Source organism: Lactuca saligna, chromosome 6 (assembly GCF_052625555.1).
Source record: "Lactuca saligna cultivar CGN05327 chromosome 6, ASM5262555v1, whole genome shotgun sequence".
Taxonomy (NCBI): Eukaryota; Viridiplantae; Streptophyta; class Magnoliopsida; order Asterales; family Asteraceae; genus Lactuca; species Lactuca saligna.
Window position 1 is genome coordinate 57462771 of NC_136422.1, and position 21812 is coordinate 57484582.

At 37.9% G+C, this 21812-nt stretch overlaps 1 non-coding gene across 1 annotated transcript; it reads right to left on the minus strand.

Annotated features, from left to right (window-relative positions):
- Positions 1-3895: 3895 nt before the first annotated feature.
- Positions 3896-4002, minus strand: LOC145003673 (small nucleolar RNA R71). Its single transcript, XR_013662120.1, has one exon. It is a non-coding gene; the product is annotated as a small nucleolar RNA R71 (small nucleolar RNA).
- Positions 4003-21812: the final 17810 nt, after the last annotated feature.

Genomic DNA, 21812 nt, shown 5'->3' on the forward strand with positions numbered 1-21812 from the left:
AAAGAAGAAGAAGATAAGACAACCTTTTACATGGACCATGGGGTTTTCTGCTACACCAAAATTCCATTCGGCCTAAAGAACGCAGGTGCGACCTACTAGCGCCTCGTCGACTCCATCTTTGCCAATGAAATTAAAAGGAACATTGAAGTATACATCGAAGAAATGGTCATAAAAAGCCCAGATGACAGGAGATTACTTAATTACGTGGAAGAAACATTCAAGATGAAGTTGAACCTGGGGAGGTGTACCTTCCATGTCGAGGAAGGCCAATAGCTGGGATACTATGTCACCACTAAAGGAATACAACCCAGATCAACCAAGGTGGACGAGCTGATGGAAGTACCATCCCCACACACTTTAAGGGACACTGAAGGGTTGAATTGTAAACTGACCGCTCTAAGCCGTTTCATTTCCAAGTTGGCAGAGAAAGCCATGCCACTTGTCCATACTCTATAGGGATGCATCGAAAAGAACAACTTCCAATAGACGCCAACAACATAAAAAACACTCCAAAAAATTAAGGAATCCCTACACAAATTACCCACACTGGTCAGCCCTGTTCCAGGTGAAACGTAATAGGTATACCTCTCAGCATCAAACGAGGCCATCTCATCGGTATTGGTAGTAGAAAGGGAAGGAAGGTAAGCATCGATCTAATTTTTCAGTCGAGCGTTACAGGTCCCAGAGACCAACTACCCTATCTTTGAAAAACTGGCGATCTCACTCATCTATGCAGCACGACACTTGCGACGCTACTTCCAAGCACATCAGATAGAGGTATAAAAAAATTGGCCGCTCAAACCATAAACGTCCGGAAGCCTGGCAGAATGGAAAATCTAGTTGGGGGAACATGACATTAGGTACCGCCCACGTACCATCATCAAAGGGAAAGCATTGGCATATTTTCTCCTCAACATCCCAGGAGAAGTGAATGTAGGCACTCAAAAGAAAGAGTTATCAGGCCCAAGCCGGCCAAAGGACGGCTAGGGATGGACCCTGTGTACCAGTGGGGAATCTAGCAAAGTAGAATCGGAAGCAAGCCTGATTCTAATAAGCCTAGAAAGGGAAGATATCACCTACGCTCTCTGCTTCGACTTCCATACCTCTAACAACGAGGCCGAGTACGAAGCCTTGCTTGTCGGCTGATATGTGCATATTTAGTCATATATTTTGTATAAAATATTAATATTTTTTTGACTATTTTATTGCAAATATGGAACAAAAGGTGCTTAATTACGTTTAAATTGTATTTTCAGCCTAGAAGAAGTGCTCGGAAGCAAAAGGAAGCGGAAATAACAATCGGGAGCTTAGGAAGTAAATAAAGAGGAAAAAGTCAAAAATCTTGAAGCACTCGGGGAGTCAATACCCCGAATCGATGAGTCGGATCGAACATTCACGAAGCAATAGAAGTCCTTTCCGTACACGGATATTTAATAAAGGACTCGGCGAGTCGATCCCTGGACTCCACGAGTCAACCCTGTTTCCAGAAGTCTATAAATATGATATTCCTACCCGAAACCAAAGACTTCTCTGGACCGCTTGGAGGCCAAGCTACGATTAAGAACACGGTGGAAGCTCTGGAAAGTGAAGAATTGACCCTACATTCGATTTTGAAGAGGATTAAGGCAAATTCTAGTTACTCTTATTTAAACTTTTGATTGAACCATGTTTAAACCAATGGATTTCGTTTTTGAGTTTGTTTTTGCTGTAATTATGAACTAAAACCCTTGTCTTCTGTTTAGGGTAGATGATTTTGTGAATATGGATTGATTTTATGGTTAGGATTAATTTAATTTTGTGATATTATTATGTTAAGCTTGTGAAAGAACCGTATGAGTTAATTACAACTATTTTTAGTTAATTAACCAACATATTAAGTTGCATGAACATCTCTTAATTGCTAATTTCATATGATTTATGTGAGAACATTGTTATATGCCTAGGAATAATGAATGTGAAACTAGGGTTAACTAGAAAATAGATAAATTCATGTGTGAGCTTGTCTGACAAACCATCAACAAGAGGTTAATTGAACGACTAATTTAATTAACCACTACAAGTCTTACTTAACCCGAATTAATAAACTAGGAAATTCATTAATTTAGACAACTAGCTACTGCTTGAATTAATCTGTTTTCTAAGGACTAGTAATAGTAAATGTGAACCTAATCACCTTAATCGGTAGCTAAAGAAAAATCAATCCATTGCATTACCATAAAATCAACCATAGGATCAAATGATTCGAACCTAAACATAAGCCTCTTTTACTATTGAATTTGGTTAATTTTTGCTTGCTTACCTGTTAGTTGCTTAGTTTAAGTGTTAGTTAAGTTTCTAGTCTTGTAAAACTAGAGAAAATCCTTCTATTTTAGTGAACATGAAGATGCATGAATTTGAATACCTAATAATTCAGTGAACACTAGTTTATTAGAGCTAAGATCAAACCAATCTTAGATAAGTAATTGAACTATTGAATTAGGTTGTGCTAGAGAACTCATATTATGACCATAAGTGTGTTTTTCAAATCAATCTTTCATGGCTCCAATTCCATTCAATAATTGATTTTGTGTTAACTATTGTATGACCATACATAGATTATATGAATTAATTAATATTAGTAAATTTAGAACTCAATTTCTAAAATAATTGACATAACTAATTTATAAACCATTGATGGAAAGTGGATTTGAACTAACATAAGCGTTTGTTAATTGACTGAATTTTGTGCTAAGAGTTAAGTCCATCTAAACTTGCAAAATTAGATAAAACCCCCACTTTGATAGAAAATTAGGTTAATTTAGTAGTAATAGATTAATTAGTTAAAACTGTTCCCTATGATCGACACCCAACTTACCCAAACTATTCTATAATCCGACCAAGTACACTGCTTAGGTTCATTTTAGTTAGTTAAGTAGTTAGGTTATAAATTTAGAATTAGGTGTAGCTATTTGCACGTATCAAGTTTTTGGCGTCGTTGCCGAGGAACGACTTATTTAATTGTTGATTTATTTGCTTTAGATTAATCGATCCTTTTTGTGGGGTAAAACCTGCAAAAAGTTTCATTTTAGTTTAGTTTTTTTTTCAGTACTGAATTCACGACGTGAGTTTTATTGGCTCACAAAGTGAATACAGTAATTTCTAGTTTTCTTTGTTTTTTTTGTTTTAGTTTAGATTTACGTTTTATTTTTTGTTTATTTTGCAGAAGTTCATGACCAGAGGCTCTAACATACCTTTGGTGCCACCATTTGAAGATCCAGAGTCAGCCCTTCACAAGAAGACATATAAGAATGCAGGAGTGAACGAAACACCAAAAAGATCATCTTTCAAGGACCTTAAATTAGTCTTTGGAAAGAAGTCGGGAAAGAAAGTGGGAGAGTCGAGTACATCATCAAAGGACAAAAGCAAGATAGAAAGCTTCGAGCAAGATCCAAACCCAAAGGATACCGAATACGACACCGAACCCGAATACGAGTTAGAAAAGAGTGAATCCGAGGACGATCCAGAAAACAAGATGGCCAACATTGAAGAAATGTCCATGGGAGCATACAAAAAGCAGATACGAGATGATGCTGGTCCCGGTTTAGTACAACCTGCAATTCCCTCCACTACAACATTCGAACTGAAAGGACACATCCTTACTACACTTAGGGATGTACCATTTTCTAGAAAGGATGATGAGGATGCTTACAAGCATTTCGATGAGGTCAATGAGATTGCAGACTACTTCAATGTCCCTAATGTCCCTAGAGATACAGTCTCACTAAGGGTGCTCCCAGTTACTTTTAAAGGAGTTGTAAAAGACTGGCTTAAAGCACTTCCACCTAGTTTAATCACTACTTCGGTACAAATGAAAGAGCAGTTTCTAGAACAATTCTGCCCACCATCCAAGATATCAAAACTCAAGAAGGCGATAGATAACTTTAAGCAAAACGGGGGTGAGTCACTTTATGAGGCATGGGTACGCTATAAAGGATTACTAAGAAATTTCCCTCAAAACGACCTCAACATTCAACAATAAGTATCCATATTTTATGATGGGGTGACTCCTTGATTCCCAAGGACCACTTACAAAGAAAAAATCCGAGTGAAGTAAAAGATTTAATTGAAGAATTTGCAAAGCATTCTCATGAGTACCACAATCCAAGAAATGATGGAGTTAAAGGAAGCGGGGGTGGAAATTCTGTTGACATGGCTGTTGTAATGGCCATGCTTGATACAATGGACATGAGAATGACAAAAATGGACCAAACAATACATGCTATAAGAGTTGGATGTGAAATGTGTAATGGTCCACACTTGACTAAGGATTGCAACTTAGATGAAAATGGCTATAAAAAGGCCCAAGTTTGCTATTCAAGTGGGGATAAATATGATGAAGATTAGAGAAAACCAAAGAAGGAGTGGTTTCCATATGACGAATACAAGAAGAAAAAAGAAGAAAAATATAAGCAGACAGGCCGAGGCTTCTACCAAAAAGAGCAACCACCAGCCGAGAAGCAAGTTGATTTCAAAAACATGCTGACCCGATTTATGGAAGCTTCCGAGAAAACGCATGATGATACTAATGCAGTGCTGAAGGAACACATGGAAATGATGAAAGAACAGCAGACAATGATGATTGACCAGCAAGCTTCATTAAGAAATCATCAAGCATTGATCCATAATCTTGAAGTCCAAATTGGTCAGCTAACTACTTTAGTGAGCAACAAATTATCCTCACAATTTCCCGAAAAGAATGCCCAATCCCATGTTATGATGATCGAGACTGAAGAAGAGGCCATCTCTGAGTTCTTAGAAGCATTAGAGGAGGAGCCAAGGCAGCCCAAACGAAAGTCAAAGAAGTTAAAAATCGAAAATCAAAATTCTGTTGAAACACAGAATTCACGACGTGAGCCCTCTATGCTCACGACGTGGGATCGGTCTGAACAGAGAACTTCAGAAAATGTTTCGGCTTATCGTTCGCCTTTACCATTTCCATTACGAGCTAATCTTAGTCCACTAGAAAGGGAGCATTTTGAGTTTATGAAGAACGTAAAGGGCATTCCTATAAATACTACTTTTGTTGATATGTTATCAAAAATTCCCGAGTACGCGAAGTTCCTACAAGATTTGATAGACACTCATCAACAATTGAAGAAATATTCCAAGGTTATTTTAAGTGAGCAAAGTTCAAAAGTAGTGCTGGGAGAGTTACCTAAGAAGATGGGAGATCCTGGATGCCTCACTCTTCCATGTAAGTTTGGGAATAATATGAAGATTTATGCTTTAGTCGATTCTGGGGATAGCATAAATTTGATGACGCATTCATTTTATCAGAAGTTGAACATTTAGAAGTTGAAGGCTACAAAAATGACAATTCACATGGCAAACCGTTCAGTGAGACAATCTCGGGGGATTGTGGAAGGTATTCTAGTAAAAATTGGGAAATTCGTTTTTCCAATAGGCTTTGTGGTTTTGGATATGAAAGAAGATCCCGATGTTCCGATTATTCTTGGTCGCCCATTACTTAATATTGCTGGAGCCTAGGGTGATATACACGAATCCAAGCTCACTTTAAGAGTTGGAGATGAGAAGGAAAATTTTGGAATAGAAGAAGATTTCAAGGGAAATGGTGTTCAAAATGAGGTTTGTAACATTGATGAAGATGGTGAACTTGGGGAATTAGAGAAGTTTATGGAAGAAGAGATGAAAACAATTCAACAAGTCAACAGAACAAAACCAAGAGCATCCGTCCCATTTTTAGTTGAAGTCATTGCCTATACAAATCCAACTTCTTGGGTAAGTAAGGAAAGCGAGGAATTATTGAGTGATGAGGATGAAGAAGAGGTTACATCTAAGGAGACGAGTCTGGTGGTGAAAGAAGAAAAGATTCCTTTGGATCTTAAGAAGAATGAAGAAAAATTGGAGTTTAAAGGGATCAAAAGAAAGCTTGAGGTAGACAAGGTGAAAGCTAAAAAGGAGAACTCAAAGAAGGCGTATATTAGACATGTCTAAGCTTACAAAAGGCGATGGAAGGAGCAGAAGGTTCAGTTGGTGGTGGACTCTTCAAACCATTCAACATAGGAGGCACGGATTCCGGATCACGAATCCATAAAAAAGAAGCGCTTCTTGGGAGGCAACACGAAGTCGGTTTGATTTTCTTTCTAGTTTTTTTTTTAAATTTTTTTAGGAAAATTAATCATTTCATCATCTAAGTAATATTGAATGGTAGGACATTAAGTGTGGGGTCCCTAAATTAATTGGTAATTAATCAATGTTTTAAGTAAACAAGAAAATAGACTTCATAGAAAATTATCTGATCAGATCAAACTCACGACGTGAGACATGGGGGTACGAATATTAGCCCAACATTTCCTCTTAGCCTATTTAGAAGCTCGTTTTTTTCCGTTAGCCCAATAGCTAAATAAGTGATGATTAATTGGATGGCCCAACTGCGTAAGCCCAAGACGAACTCACGACGTGAATTCATAGGGATTCATGACATGAATATAGAATTACACAGGACCACTGATTAAGGACAAAAACCATTTGACGTGACCCCATTTCTCCATCCCCACGAAATGGAGGTGTTTTGTGCTGGTCCCCCATTCTGATTTCGGCCATATTAACCTCGTTTATCCACTTGTGCTTACATAAACACCCATTTAAGGTAATCCAATCTTACTTTTAGGGTTTATGTTGACTTATTTGTTTGATTTAGGGGTTAGGTTTTGTAGTTTATTGGTGTGACCAAATTAGTGCCCGACATGTGTGAAATCTTTATTGCATGTGGATCGAATGAACTTAGAATTGTTCTAGGAGTAAACCCAACAAAGTATATGGCTCGATTATGTCTTCTGTAGTGGCCGTCTAAAAGAGACCGTCGGACTCACAACGTGAATTCCTAGGAATTCACGACGTAAGTTCTAGGCTTGATGGAACTTGGTGTTGTTTCAATTCTAATCTGCGGGATATTTTGGTTTTGTTTTGTTGTTTCTTGCAAAAAATGGCTCCTAGGTGCGAGATTCTAGCAGGGGTGGCCAACTAGCACCCATTTTATGTCTTCCCAACAACTGTGTCACAAGATATTCTTACGCGTTGGAATAACCGTTTGGGGTGGCAACACAACCGTGAGTTCACTGTTGCTCTGATTGTTAATTGGCAAAGGTTGAGGGAGCTTGGATTGGTTGATCGGTAAACCCACTTCTTACAAAGTTATTTTTGGGGAATGGCTACTCTTTTTTAATGCAAAGGGTGGAACAACTTGCTTGCTATTCAAGAACGGGTCTATAAGGAAATATGTGTTGAGTTTTTCTCAACTGTAACATTTCATGAGAATGTTCAAGACCCCAATTATCCGCATGCCTTGGTTTTTCGCTTACGAGGAGAATACCAATAGTGTAGCCTGGTTGAATTTTCATGGAGGATGGGATTGTATGCGACCCATGAGGCTATGTCCCTAGAGTTTTCTTTGTTCTAACGAGAGGCTGCCCGTGGATATGAGGGAGGAATTTCAGGGTCCGAGTTCTAGAGCAACATTGCATCGAGGGTGTTTAATTCCGGGGTGTCACCGGAAAGCAGTATCCAGTCGTCAATTCACCGGCTCATCACTTTTTTCATCCATCATAGGCGCCATGGAGACAAGGTTACAAATATTAATTTTTTCTTTTTGGGGTCTATTTTGCATCCGGGAATGTGTTGCAACATCCCGTACTTCTTGGCCCACTACTTGGTGGAATCTGCAGTGAGTTCCCGACCTGGGAGCCTGATATGTGGGGTACATTTTGTGACCCGTTTGTCCCGGTCCTATGGTGTAATAATTCTCGACATCACGAGGACCTTGAATTTCATGGATGGGAGTGATTTTTCCTTTGGGTATTTGGAGACAATGAAGGTGGTGACCAACTATGGGACACATTGGGGGATTGTGCATTCCGATGGTGAAGAGGATGATGACCAACCAACTAAGCAACATGACCAACCCGCTCCTCAAACAAGACCAAGAGGAGGAAGGAATGTTAGAGGAAGAGGCGATAGAGGATAACCGGTGCAACAAAATGCACCATCGAGAGGAGCCCATTTTGGAGGGAACATGTCGGGTTATTTTGATAAGTTGTCGTTGAGTATTAATTGGATTGGCGGAACAATGGAGAACATGGTGTGACATTTCAATATTGAGCAACCACCACACTTGGGTTACCATTACCCAATTTGCCCAAGGTGGAGTGAGTATCAGAATCACGGAGGCAATGGGGCTGGGACAAGTGGAGCACAAGATGATCAGGAGGATGAGTGATATTTAGTTTTTAGTTTATTTTTGGTTTAATTTCATTTGGTTTGGATTTGTTTTATTTTTGTTTTGAAGTTTGGTTTGTTTTATTTTTGTTTTGAAGTTTGGTTTGTTTTTGGATTGTAAAACTATCAAGGTTATTATGTTACTTTGTTTTCTTTGGTTGTTATTTCAGATTTGCTAGGAGTCACAGGAGAGAATCGTCGAGATGCCAAAGAGTTTATGTTTTGCCGAGAGTGCATTAGAATCGAGAGTTGAGACCCACGATTAGAAATAAGTGTGGGGTGATTCACGAGAGAGGATAAAGTTAGAGAAGAGTCATAAAACCATGCATTAGAAAGGTCTTAATCCATTAAAGGAAAAATTACTTTTGTTTAACCAGTACTCACATCGTGAATCCTTAATGTTCACGCCTTGAGTCAGATTCTTAATGGTTTCCAAATTTCATGTTTTAACAACTTCATGTCGTGGCTCTTAGGATTCACGTCGTGAATCTTGTTTTTCTACAAAAATGAAGACCATTGGTGCATTTTATCTCGTGGGTCACCATTCTTCTTCTTGGGGGTATTATGAAGACAATTATGGCTCAGTTTCTTAACCATCCAATGTGGCATTTGATTTCCCACATTGTTCTTTCCGCTTTGGAGATTTCCAACACATTTGTTCAAAATCCAAGTTTCTTATTCAAAGAAGAGGTCCATATTCAATATGCACACTTCATCCACATGATTAGAGTTCGATCTTGCCACTTCTATCCCAGGAGAGTCTGTTCCTTTTTCTCCCTTTTATTGGTTTTAATTGATGTCATGCATACAATGAGGGCATTGTATGTAATTAGTTTGGGGTAGGAGGGTCGAAAAAGTAAATTGCTAAGAAATTTCGTAAAATTTAAAAAATTAGAAATTAAATTTAATTGGTTTGAATTAATAATCTAATAATTTAATCTAGTGATGATAATTTGAACATAAATTGCTGCTATTATATAGGGTGATCCGATGATAGCTCAAATGTTTAGTTGAGCCAATATACGTTATAATGTATTTGTGGTCCCCTTTATTCTAGTGAAATCATGGGACAAAAACACAACCTCGCTTAGTTTGAGGATCGCAATATGTTTAGCATCGTGTACCAGAAATGTATCCAGGAAGACTAATACTTTAACCAATAAAGGTTAAAGTTGAGCGCCCCTACTTAAGCATGTAGGTATTGAGTGAAAAAAAGTGAGATACATGTAAAACAAAGAGAGAAAGAGAACTACAAGAAAAAGTTGAAGAATTTTGGAGCTATCAAAATCAAAAGATCAAAGTTCTGAAGAAATTCAAAAGTTGAAGATACCAAAAATCACACAAAAAGGTGATGAATTCAAAGAAAACAATGATCAAAGATCAAAGAAGTGAATAATTCCAATAGCTCCATTGTGCTATCAAAAATTGTAATTTCTAGATTATGTATGCTTGGGTAGCTTTACAAAAATACCTTGAGGTTATAAAGTTTTTTGAGGATGGATTCAGAGGGATGCATAAAATAAGCGCTGCTCAAAGGAGGTGGGCAAGTGTTTATGAGGATTGTGAATTAGGGGGGTCCTTAGGAAAATTTTAGACACAAATGCACGCGTTGCGGTCTTAGCATAATGGCTGAGTTTGAAATGGATTGTTCTATGTGATGATAGTGATGAGAGTTTGAGTTTATATAATTAGATTTGCTTGAGGGAAAGCAAAGAATAAGTGTGGGGTATTTTAATATTGTCATATTTATACATGTTTTTAGGCAATATTCACTTATATTTTTATTAATATTTTGGTTATTTACATTGAATAATGGTACTTATAAGGTTAAAATATATATTGCAACCAACTAGAAGCATTCTTAAAGAAAAAGGACTAAAAATGACAAAGCCTGGAACTTTGGAGGCTTGGAGTATGAAAGAAGAGGAAATCCCCATAATCTGCTAAGTTCATGTCGTGAATCATAACTATTGACGACGTGAATGGGCCTATTCCAAAAGATAAGCATCGCGGAGGAGGAATCCTTGTAGGACACGGATATCTACTGAATTCATGTCATGAGTCATACTCATTCACGATGTGAGAGAGAATTTTATGATAACTATATATTTTCTTGATCATTATGACTTGAGGGACTTTTTGCTGCCTGGAGAAGTTCCTGGAGACGAAATTCAGAGGGAGAAAGAAATATGGAATTTGTTTTCAACACCAAGGAAGAAGTACAAGTTCATTATTAGCTTAATAGTTTAGTACATTTAAATATGTTTTTGAATATGATTTGTTTATGTTTGTTTGCTAGTATGTCCAGCTAATCTAGCTGCTTCAGTTAGCTAGATGAAGCTGGAACTCATGGTGTTAATACTTTAGATTTGACTTTACTTGTTGGTTATGACTTGTGTTTGATTGATTGAACCTAACATGTTTGATTTAATATTTGATTGCTTTAAATTCTTTTTCTATGTGGTTAGTGAACATGAAGCTGCATGCATTTGAATACCAAATAATTCAGTGAACACTAGTTTATTAGAGCTAAGATCAAACCAATCTTAGATAAGTAATTGAACTATTGAATTAGGTTGTGCTAGAGAACTCATATTATGACCATACGTGTGTTTTTCAAATCAATCTTACATGGCTCCAATTCCATTTAATAATTGATTTTTTGTTAGCTATTGTATGACCATACATAGATTACATGAATTAATTAATCTTAGTAAACCTAGAACTGAATTTCTAATACTATCTTAATTGGTAACCAATAGTAATTGTCATAACTAATTTATAAACCATTGATGGAAAGTGGATTCAGACTAACAGAAATGTTTGCTAATTGATTGAATTTTGTGCTAAGAGTTAAGTTCATCTAAACTTGCAAAATTAGATAAAACCCCCACTTTGCTAGAAAATTAGGTTAATTTAGTAATAGATAGATTAATTAGTTAAAATCGTTCCCTATGATCGACACCCGACTTACCCAAACTATTCTATAATCCGACTAGGTACACTACCTAGGTGCATTTTAGTTAGTTAAGTAGTTAGGTTATATATTTAGAATTAGGTGTAGCTATTTGCACGCATCAAGTACCTACGACATGGCATCCTACCAGCTAGCCATGAAGAAGCTAGAAGAGTAAGAATTAAGGCACCATTGTATACAATCATAGAAGGATTACTATACCGAAAAAGGTTAATGACGTCGTGGCTAAAATGCATAGATGAAGTTAGGGGAAAAGAAACACTTCAAGAGGCTTATGCAGGCCCAAATGACGCATATGAAGGACCAAGGGTCCTCACATGGAATATACTTTGGATGGGCATCTACTAGCCAAACATACACCAAAACGCGACAAAAGCAATGAGAAGATGTATGGAATGCCAAACTTACTCTCCAGTTTAAGGGGTTCCCTAGGCACCCCTGATGAGCATTTCTAGTCCATGGCCTGTGGGGAATCGATATCGTCGGACCATTCCCTGATGCCTTCGGAAAAGTGAAATTCCTAGTAGTTGCGGTTGACTACATCACCAAGTGGATAGAGTCTGAGCCATTAGTGTGCATATCCAGAAGACAGATGATCAAATTCCTATGGAAGAGCATAATGACAAGGTTTGGAACACCTAGGGTACTCATCGGTGACAATGGGTTACAGTATGCTAAAAACCCATTTCAAAGTTGTATGCCGAGAAAGCGATTGAGCAACGGTGCACATCAGTAGCACATCCCTAGGCCAATGGCCAGATCGAAGTATCCATCAAAACATTGGTAAACGAAATCAAGAAACGCCTAAGGAGAGCTAAAGACAATCGGGTCAAAAAACAAACAGGAGTACTCTGGTCATATAGAACAACACCAAGAATGAGCATGAAGGAAACACCCTTTAGCCTAACTTACAACACATAAGCAATGTTGCCGGTAAAACAAACAGTTGGCTCGCCATGCATGACCTACTTTGAAGAAGAAGAAAATGATAAAGACCTGAGGGTAAACTTGGACCTCATTAAGTAGAGGCATGAGTGCTCAAACGTCTGCTAAGCAACCTACAAAGATGTCGTGGAAAGATACTACAACCAGAGAGTCAAAGAAAAAGCTTTCAAGATAGGGGATTATGTCCTAAGGCGAAACGAGGCAAGTTATGCCCACTCACAAGGAAAGCTAGGCCCTACATGGGAAGGACCATACAAGGTCATCAAGGCTCATCGCAACAGCACATACACACTCAAAGCAGTGGAGGGAAGGAAAATCGCAAGAACATGGAATGCCAGGAACCTAAGGAAGTTTCATTTCTAAAAGAAGAAATTCATCACCTAGACTGATCACCCGGGCTAACACTCAATATCTAAGGCTTAGCATACCTTTGCCTTTCGCTTTATTTTCTCTTTTGGAAAGAACAAAATACTTAGCGTATTTGTAAGGCTCAGGATAGCCACTCTATCTAAATACTTAATGTATTTCTAGGGTTCACAAAATCCATCTCTACTCGGTGTATTCGTAAGGCTAAGAACAACCATTTTATTAAAATACTTATTGTATTTGTAGAAATAGTCATTTTTAATATTCAGTGTATTTCGTAGGTTCAGAACAGCCGTTTCATTAAAATACTCACCATATGTCATGGGCACAAAACATCCATTTCATTAAAATACTCAATGTATTTCCCCAACACAGAATAGTCATTTCATTATAACACTTAACATATTTACAAGGCTCAGAATAGCCACCTTATCAAACATAAGACATATTCGTTGGGCAAAAAGACCGTGTTAACACTTAGTACGCTTGCTAGGTCTAACACAATAACGTCATAGCAAGCCACTTAATGTAGACAGTCATCACGAAAGCTTATCACATCTGCATAATCCAAAGAAACCGCCTAAGTCATATACAATCATCTTACACTCGAAGGGCGAAAAGCGACAAAAATAGAAGTTTAGAGCCAATCACACACACAATATGCAATGATTTGCACACAAAATAACAACAACAAGCATAGGTAAACATGCTTTACATTATCAAAAAGTCATGCAAAATTCATTACAAGCAATGCTAAAGGGCCACCGACATTTGATTGTACCAAAAACCATGCAATGTTGAAACAAGTAAATGGGAGAAAATAGAACACGCTTCACGTTCTTCTTCACACCCCGAAGGGCAGCAGACGGTACACAAGTACCTTAAGAACCAACTGCATCATGAACACCACTAGCTTCCATGCCACCACCATCACCGCCCCCTATCGCTGCATCGTCACCACCATGATCACCGCCACCGCTTCCGCCTGCTCCACCAATGAGGATGTCATCAGGAACCTCACCCACATCCTCCAAGGCACAAATTTGATGCATCCCCACCATATCCAAATGCCCAAGCCCAAGAGAGAAGTATGATCCATTATAGAAAAAGAAAGTAGTGCATCATTGTAGCTAGTAGTGTGGCTGGATCAGGAATCACTACATTAGGATCATAAGCCCCAGAGTCTATCTCTACCTTTAGTCCATCGGTGTCGGACTCTTCACCGGAAACAAATGTAGCATGATGGATCCGGATAACTGTAATGGTAAACTCCGAGTGTTCAATTAGTTTATCCATGATGCGCATAACCCCCACTTGTAAGAGCCAGTCCCGATCACGACGTATAACTCCTGCTTCAACCCTAGCTTCCTCAAAGAGTTTATCATGATCACTTACATCCTGCTTTAATCTCTCATTTTGAATCATTAACCTCTCATTAGCTTGGTTCAGGGAGTCCACCTTCATTTCCAATGAAAATCGAATCTCTTTAGTGTTAGTTTTCTCTGATGACAGCAAGACGTACCTCTGGTCGGAGCCTCGAACATCCTTCTTGATCTCAGAGACTTGCCGCTTAAGTTCAACCTCTTGGGTGCTCCAACCAGTATGGGTGATTTCCATCTTGTTCAACAACTGGATATAGTGGGAACCGACGACCAAATAAAACATCACCAGAGCAACAACATACGACATGTTGTGGGCCAATACGTGACTGCCTATAGTTTCATATTAGTAACAGTGGTAGGTGGAAATGCACGGCGGGCAAAATCTATGGCATTGGTACAAGAAGATAGGAAAGAATCATTTCGCAAGGTCTAGGTGGGAATGAAGATATCAGAACCAGGATTATTTCTATCTGGAGACCCCCTACTCGGCAGAACTTGGTGAGGCAAGGCCCCACCAGGGCCCCCAGGGGGAAAGATCAGAAGTGGACTGTCGAACAATTTGGATTGAAACAATGGGCAGCTTAGTCGCCCTCCAATCCCCCTCAGACTATTGAACGTCATCACCAGGGATCACAAAAATAGCCTCCGACGTGGAGGAGATTGAGTTCAACAAACAAGTAAAATTATGCCTCGATTGAACCCGCCTCCCGATATTAAAGACATCAGTGGAGGTCTCCCCCATGGCGAATACGGTCTTCCTCTTAGCTATGGTTCGTCGTATGTCATAGATAATTCCATCATTGTTATCCTCAACCATCTGTGCATGACAAGAATCGGCAACAAAAGGCGGGGAAACCGTCAGAAATAGGTTGCACAGTCAAAGGCCGTTCTCCGAAGGTTGCAAAAGAACCCTCCAAATCCAAGTTCATCGGAGGAGAAGTCGCGGCGACCTGATCAGCCCGACATGACGGAGGAATAGTTTCGATACGATCAGTCTCTCAATGATCCAGCTTCCCCTGATACCGCTTTCGCAGGACATCGTCCATAAAAAGAAGGGACTCAACACCTGCAAAAACTAAAAAAAGACAAAATTTCATAAGCATAATAATCATCATTCCAAAACGTAAATCCCTTTCAAAAAGGGTGGGGTAGGGTGGGGAGAGGAAGGAAGAATAATAGAAAGGAAACAAAGGCAGAAGCGCCTATCATCAATAACAGTGTAAAAGATAGGAGTCTTCCCCTGACGTCTCCAAGAGGGGCTCATCCCAAATCCGGCAAGCAGAACCTCTGAGTACTCCTCATGCACGATCTATATGGTCTTCAGAATATCAACAAGAGCCTTGTTATGAGGAAACACTTTGGGAGTAATGTTAGAGAAATTGTTTGCTCGGTAGGGCCCGCGACCGACTCGATCTTGGTTAACCCATAGCCATTTTTTCTTGCCAGTTCTTCGGAGTCTTGCCATCAGGAACCAAGACATGACCTCCACGTTGAGCATAGATCGTGTACTTTTCATCAGTTTTGCTGAACCGAAAGAAGAACTTGAAGATGAAGAAGTCACGAAGATCTCCATTCGCCTGACACATCATCTCCAATGCCACCACCTTGTTGACGCCCTTTGGAGTAAGCATCTAGATGATACAAGCATGCTTCTGAAGAAGACCTTCCTAGAAGTGAGTGAGAGGAAGGTGCAAACCAGCATCAAAGGTATTCAAATAAATAACTATCTTGCCGGAAGGATGAGAAAGGATCATCGAGTCGGCCGATGGAAATCCTACACCATCAACAAGAGAGAAGTTGTAAATTTTGACAAGAAGTTCGAAGTCAACCTCAGAAGGAACAATGCTAGATTGAGCATCCATTAAACCAAAGGGGGAAGTAAAGAAAACCTAGTCAAACAAGAAGGAGAAATAAGAGAAAGAGGTTGTTTTGATAGGAAAAGCCCTTAACCTTATAAAGAATTAGGAAAGCCGGGATATTCAAAATCCTTAACACAATGATGTAACTGATTGTTATAATGGGCAGTCACATCGCCAGAAAAACTGAAGCGATGATTAAATCATAACTCAATGCGTGTACGAAGCGGTTAAGTCTAGAACATCATAGCTAGTCTAGCAACGCTACGACTACTAGACTAGTGGACTTGATGACGTGACGTTGGCATGAATGAAAAGTCGCACTCAGACGCCCCAAAGAATTCCCCAAGGCGAGTCGCGCCTGGCGGAACAAGCCCAACGGAACCTCACGCTGGCGGATGCCCCTAAGAGCAGGTCGCCTGTAGAGAATGCCCGACCCCACTACGGGCGCCTTCTACTTCGTGACAAAGTATAACGACTCCAAGTACAAGGAAGATGCTCAGATCATCATCACCTGGACCAATATTTGGCCGTGGCAGATCAAGGAGTACGATTACCCAATCAGCGCCCCCGATCTTGTCGAATATGACGCCTTTCTCCTGTGTGGACTAGTAGAAGGCCTCAATATAAAAGGCCTCCTCCGGTACCTTGGAAAATAAGTCATTGTCTCCTAATTAACTCTAGAATACACCCAAGTCTATCCACTGACTTGACCGTTGGAGCGTTTTCCCGAGAGCCTCCTCCTAGAGAACGAATGACGATTCCTTTCTGTTGTGACTTTGCATGCTCATCAGAACAATCAGAAGTACAAGGTGTAATCATCTGGTGACAAATTCACATCATATATATATATATATATATATATATATATATATATATATATATATATATATATATATATATATATATATATAAGAGGCCAGCCCAAGGAAATCTAACCAAAAAGACAAATCCATAGGAGAATGATGAACCAATATATCAGGAAATTTTTTGAAGACATTAAAGGTATAACTCAAAGGATCCATTCAAAAAGAATTTGAAACTAATACCAAAACCCACAACCAATCAAAAGCCAAAATCCATCCACAATACACCTTACCGAATCAAATTGTATGTAGCTAGCCGATTTTGCAAGATTAATCGTTAAGCACCATATAAAGATGATGAATATGTGACAAAGATTAGGGATCAAACGAAACATATTGTATAAGGAGACCAAGAGACTAGACATATATGCAAAACATTAGAAATGAGCATTTAGAAGGGATTGTTCTTTTCAGTCATCCATCTATGATGGCAGTTATAAAGATTTTGATGGTGAAAAATTATTCTTGTAACCCAATCAAGAGAATGAGAGTACATAGCGAATCAAGGGAAACAATGGGTGTTACTGGCATAAATTCCAACCCAAATAACAAATGCAAAGCCTACCAATGGTGTGGATATGTGTTATACATACCTGCGATTTGGAGGAACAATGATGTCTTTTTTTTTGTTGATGGACAAATTAAAATAGACCGACTGATGGATAGAAGAAGATTATCACAAGAGAAAGTAAAAATAACGTACTAGGGCTTCAAATTATAGGATATTGTTTCCACATTTTGAGTGTTTCAATTTTGGAAGTTATTTAAGAGATTACATAATATATAGCTAATTGGATTATATGTTAACGTACTATTGAGCCCTTATCTAAAATGGTTGTCTCACATTTTGTTACACACACACACAAAATATATGTCTAATTACAAATGATCCTATCTTGAGGGGAATATACCACTAATGATTTTATTGAGTTACGTGCATTAGATCATACTATGCATCAATTATCATGCTTAGCAAAATGGTATTGTATAAAGAAAACACCATTCCCTTGTTGAAACTACATGGTCCTTGCTTCTATCTTCTTAGGTCCCTAGTATTGTGTGTGTGTGGGGGGGGGGGGGGGGTGGGGGAGTTGTTCTTACCGCTTCCCATGTTAATCAATTTCCACTACACATAATTCTGGGATGTTTCCTTTTGAAAAACTATACGGAAAACTTATTGATTATTCTTTATTATGAGCTTTTGGTGTACTGCTTTGTTTTACGACCTCACGCAGAGCGGAAAAAATTGTTTCCAAAATAAGCTCTATATGTTTTATTGGACTACGATATTGTGTGTACTGCTTTGTTACAACCCGACAAGTCAAAAATGGTATGTTTGTCGACATGTCACCTTTTTGGAGCACATCCCATTCTATAGTGTGCATGATCGTTCACACGTCATGACATAATCGAAACTCCAGACTATTGATCCATTTAGCATTAAAAATGATGATGTTTGTTCTAAAACTTTCAGATAGCCCTCGAATGCTTGATCTCACACTTGTTTTCGATTAGCACCACTCAACTGCTACTTAGGATCCCCCATCATTAAGGCCTACTCGTTATCGAAAGTCCACCAAGCTTCCAATATTTGTATATTTCACTTACTAACCACAATTTCTTCCTTTATTGTAAATATACATCGTCTCTCTAAACCATCATCCTACAACGAGGTCTTCATGATCCCCTTTAACAAAAAAATTATGATTGAAGAAGTTACAACTCTTTAGCACACCCACACATGGGATTTTCTTTTCAAGAATCAAAACGACAATCGAAAAATATACCTTGAGTCTTAAACCGAAAATCTCATCATAAAGCCTACGCATAAGAATATATAACACTATAAAGTGTAATAATTGGGAATAAAGAACATCAGTTTCCTTCAATCATATATTCCTAGACTCCAAGTTTAATCGAATATCAAAAGTGTTATATGTTACTTGATTATATAAACTACAGATATGTACATTTCTTCATCAAACATCCTACTAGCTTTCACAGCGAAATGATTGCGCAATGTTTTGCCACCAAGGTGACAACCCAATAAATTTTTTGATCTCCCCATCCGTTCAATTTACACCACTAATGTAGACCATCTAGCTTTATTCAACTGCTAAAGATATTCACATCATACACTTAAAACGATAATTAATTTCATAAAAAATGCTAAAGAATGATATATATATATATATATATATATATATATATATGTGTGTGTGTGTGTGTGTGTATCATACAAATTAAATCACACACCTATTTATCAAACAAAATCACCCATATTCTTACAAGAAACAACTTATAATATATGAGGCCAGCCGAAGGAAACCTAACCAAAAATACAAATCCATAGGAGAATGATGAACCGATCTATTAGGAAAGTTTTTGAAGACGTTGTTAAAGATATAACTCAAAAGATTCACTCAAAAGAATTTGACACTAAGACCAAAACCTACAACCAATCAAACCAAAAACCCATCCAAAATACACCTTAGCCAATAAAATTTTATGTAGCTAGCTGATTTTTGCAAGATTAATGACTGAGCACCATCTAAAGATGATGAATATGTGACTAAGATTAGGGACCAAACGAAACATACTGTAGAAGGTGACCAAGAGACTATACATATATGCAAAACATTAGAAATTAGCATTTAGAAGGGATTGTTCTTATTAGTTATCTATCTATGATGGCAGTTACAGTGATTTTGATGGTGGTAGAGTATTCTTGTAACCCAATCAAGAGAATGAAATTACATAGGAAATCAATGCAAAAGTAGGTGTTATTGACATAAATTCTAACCCAAACAATGAATACAAACACTACCAATGGTGTGTATATATGTTATACATACCTGTGATTTAGGGGAAGAATGATCTTTATTTTTGTTGATGGACAAATTAAAATAGACGGCCTAATGGATAGAAGAAGATAACGACGAGAGAAAGTGAAGAATATCATACTAGGGCTTCAAATTATATGAGATTTTTTTTCCACATTTTGAATGTTTAGATTTTGGAAGTTAATTATAATTAATAGATTAAATTAATATATAACTAACTAGATTATATGTTAACTTATTATTAAGCCCTTATATTGATTTTTAAAATGGTTGGCTCACATTGTGTTACACATACACACAATATCTATCTAATTACAAACGATCCTATCTTGACGGGAATAAACCACTAATGATTTTATTGAGTTACGTGCATCAGACTATCCATTAGCCATCATGCTCAGCAAAATGGTATTTTATAAAGAAAACACTATTCCCTTGTTGAAAGTACATGGTCCTAACTTCTGTCTCTTAGGTCCCTAGTATTTTATGGGGAGGGGGGGAGTTGTTCTTACCGCTTCCCATGTTAATCAATTTCCACTACACATAATTCTAATATGTTTCCTTTCTAAAAACTATACATAAAACTTCTTAATTATTCTTTATTATGAGATTTTGGTGTACTGCTTTGTTTTACGACTTCACGCAGAGCAGAATAAATTATCTCCAAAATAAGCTCAATGTGTATTATTGGACTACGATATTGTGTGTACTACTTTGTTACAACCCGACAAGTCAAAAGTGGTATGTTTCTCGACATGTCACCTTTTTGGAGCACATCCCATTCTATATCATGCATGATTGTTCACACGACGTGACATAATCGAAACTTCAAACTATTGATCCATTTAGCATTAACAATGATAATGTTTCTTCTAAAGCTTTCAAATAGCTCTCAAACGCCTGATCCCACACCCGTTTCCACTTAGGACCACTCAAGTACTACTATTTAGGATCCCCAGTCATTAAGGCCTACTTATAATCGGAAGTCCACCAAGCTTCCAAAATTTGCTTATTTCTCTTACTAACAACATTTCCCTCCTTTATTGTAAATGTACATCATCTCTCTAAACCATCGTCCTACAAGGAGGCCGTCATGATTCTTTTTATCAAAAAGCTATGATTGAAGAAGTTACAACTGTTTAGCACACTCACACATGGGATTTCGTTCCACACCCTCTTAGACAGAACACGATTGATTATATTTAGGTATACAAGCTCAAAACTAAGTTTGATGGGTTTGTTAAATGTTATAAATCCAAACTTGTTGCAAAAATATATTAGCAAAAGTATGGTATGGATTATGAGGATACTTTTGCTCTGGTTGCAAAAATGATGTATGTTGTTACACTGATTGTTGCTTCTTCTATTGAGCAATGGAAGATTCATCATATGGATGTCAATACTATTTCTTAAATAGCGATCTTCATGAGGTAGTATACGTGTCTCATCCCCGTGTATTTCTCACCAACTAGGTGAAGTTTGTTGGCTTCAGAAATCATTGTATGGTCTCAGGCCCTCGTTCTTTGTTTAAGAAAATTTCTATTGTAATTACTTCGCTTGGTTTTCATCCTAGTAATCATGAATCCACTTTATTTGTTAGATGTACGATTACATGTCAGATGTTTCTTTCTTTATGCGCTAATGGCATGATTATTAATGATGATGATCATGATGGTATAGAGCCTTTGAAGCGTGATTTGCCTTACCGATTTGCTATGAAAGACTTGGGATTACTGCGGTATTTCTTGGGGATTGAAGTTGTTAAACCTCCAAGTGTTCTGTAACTCACAACGTTCCTTTATCAAATACGAGCATTTATCGTACCATTATAGGAAGTTTGGTTTACCTTAATATCATTAGGTCAGATAATTGATCATGCAATTCATGTGGTTAACCAATTTGTCACTGATCCTTCTATTGTTCATCCTTCTATTGTTCACCGGGGAGTTGTTCTTTGTTTGAGATATCTTCGTGATATTAAGCTAACAAGTCTATTGGACCTTTTCGGTTTGGGCCCTATGTTTAGCCCTTTATTCACGTTTAACCTAATTAGTTTTCCTATTTATTTAGGCTTTCTATTTCTTTGTAATTGTGCTTTTCTTTCATAATAATAAAACCCTAGCCGGACTTTGTCTCCATTATTGAGTAGATTACATGTAACTCATTAAATATGAAACCAAAACCGATGAAATTAGAGCTTAAACTCTAGTACAAGCTCTAAACTACATCCTAAAAAAAAGATTTCATGTGAATCCAACTTTAAACAAACGATATATTCATCTTTTAGAAATTTCACATATTAC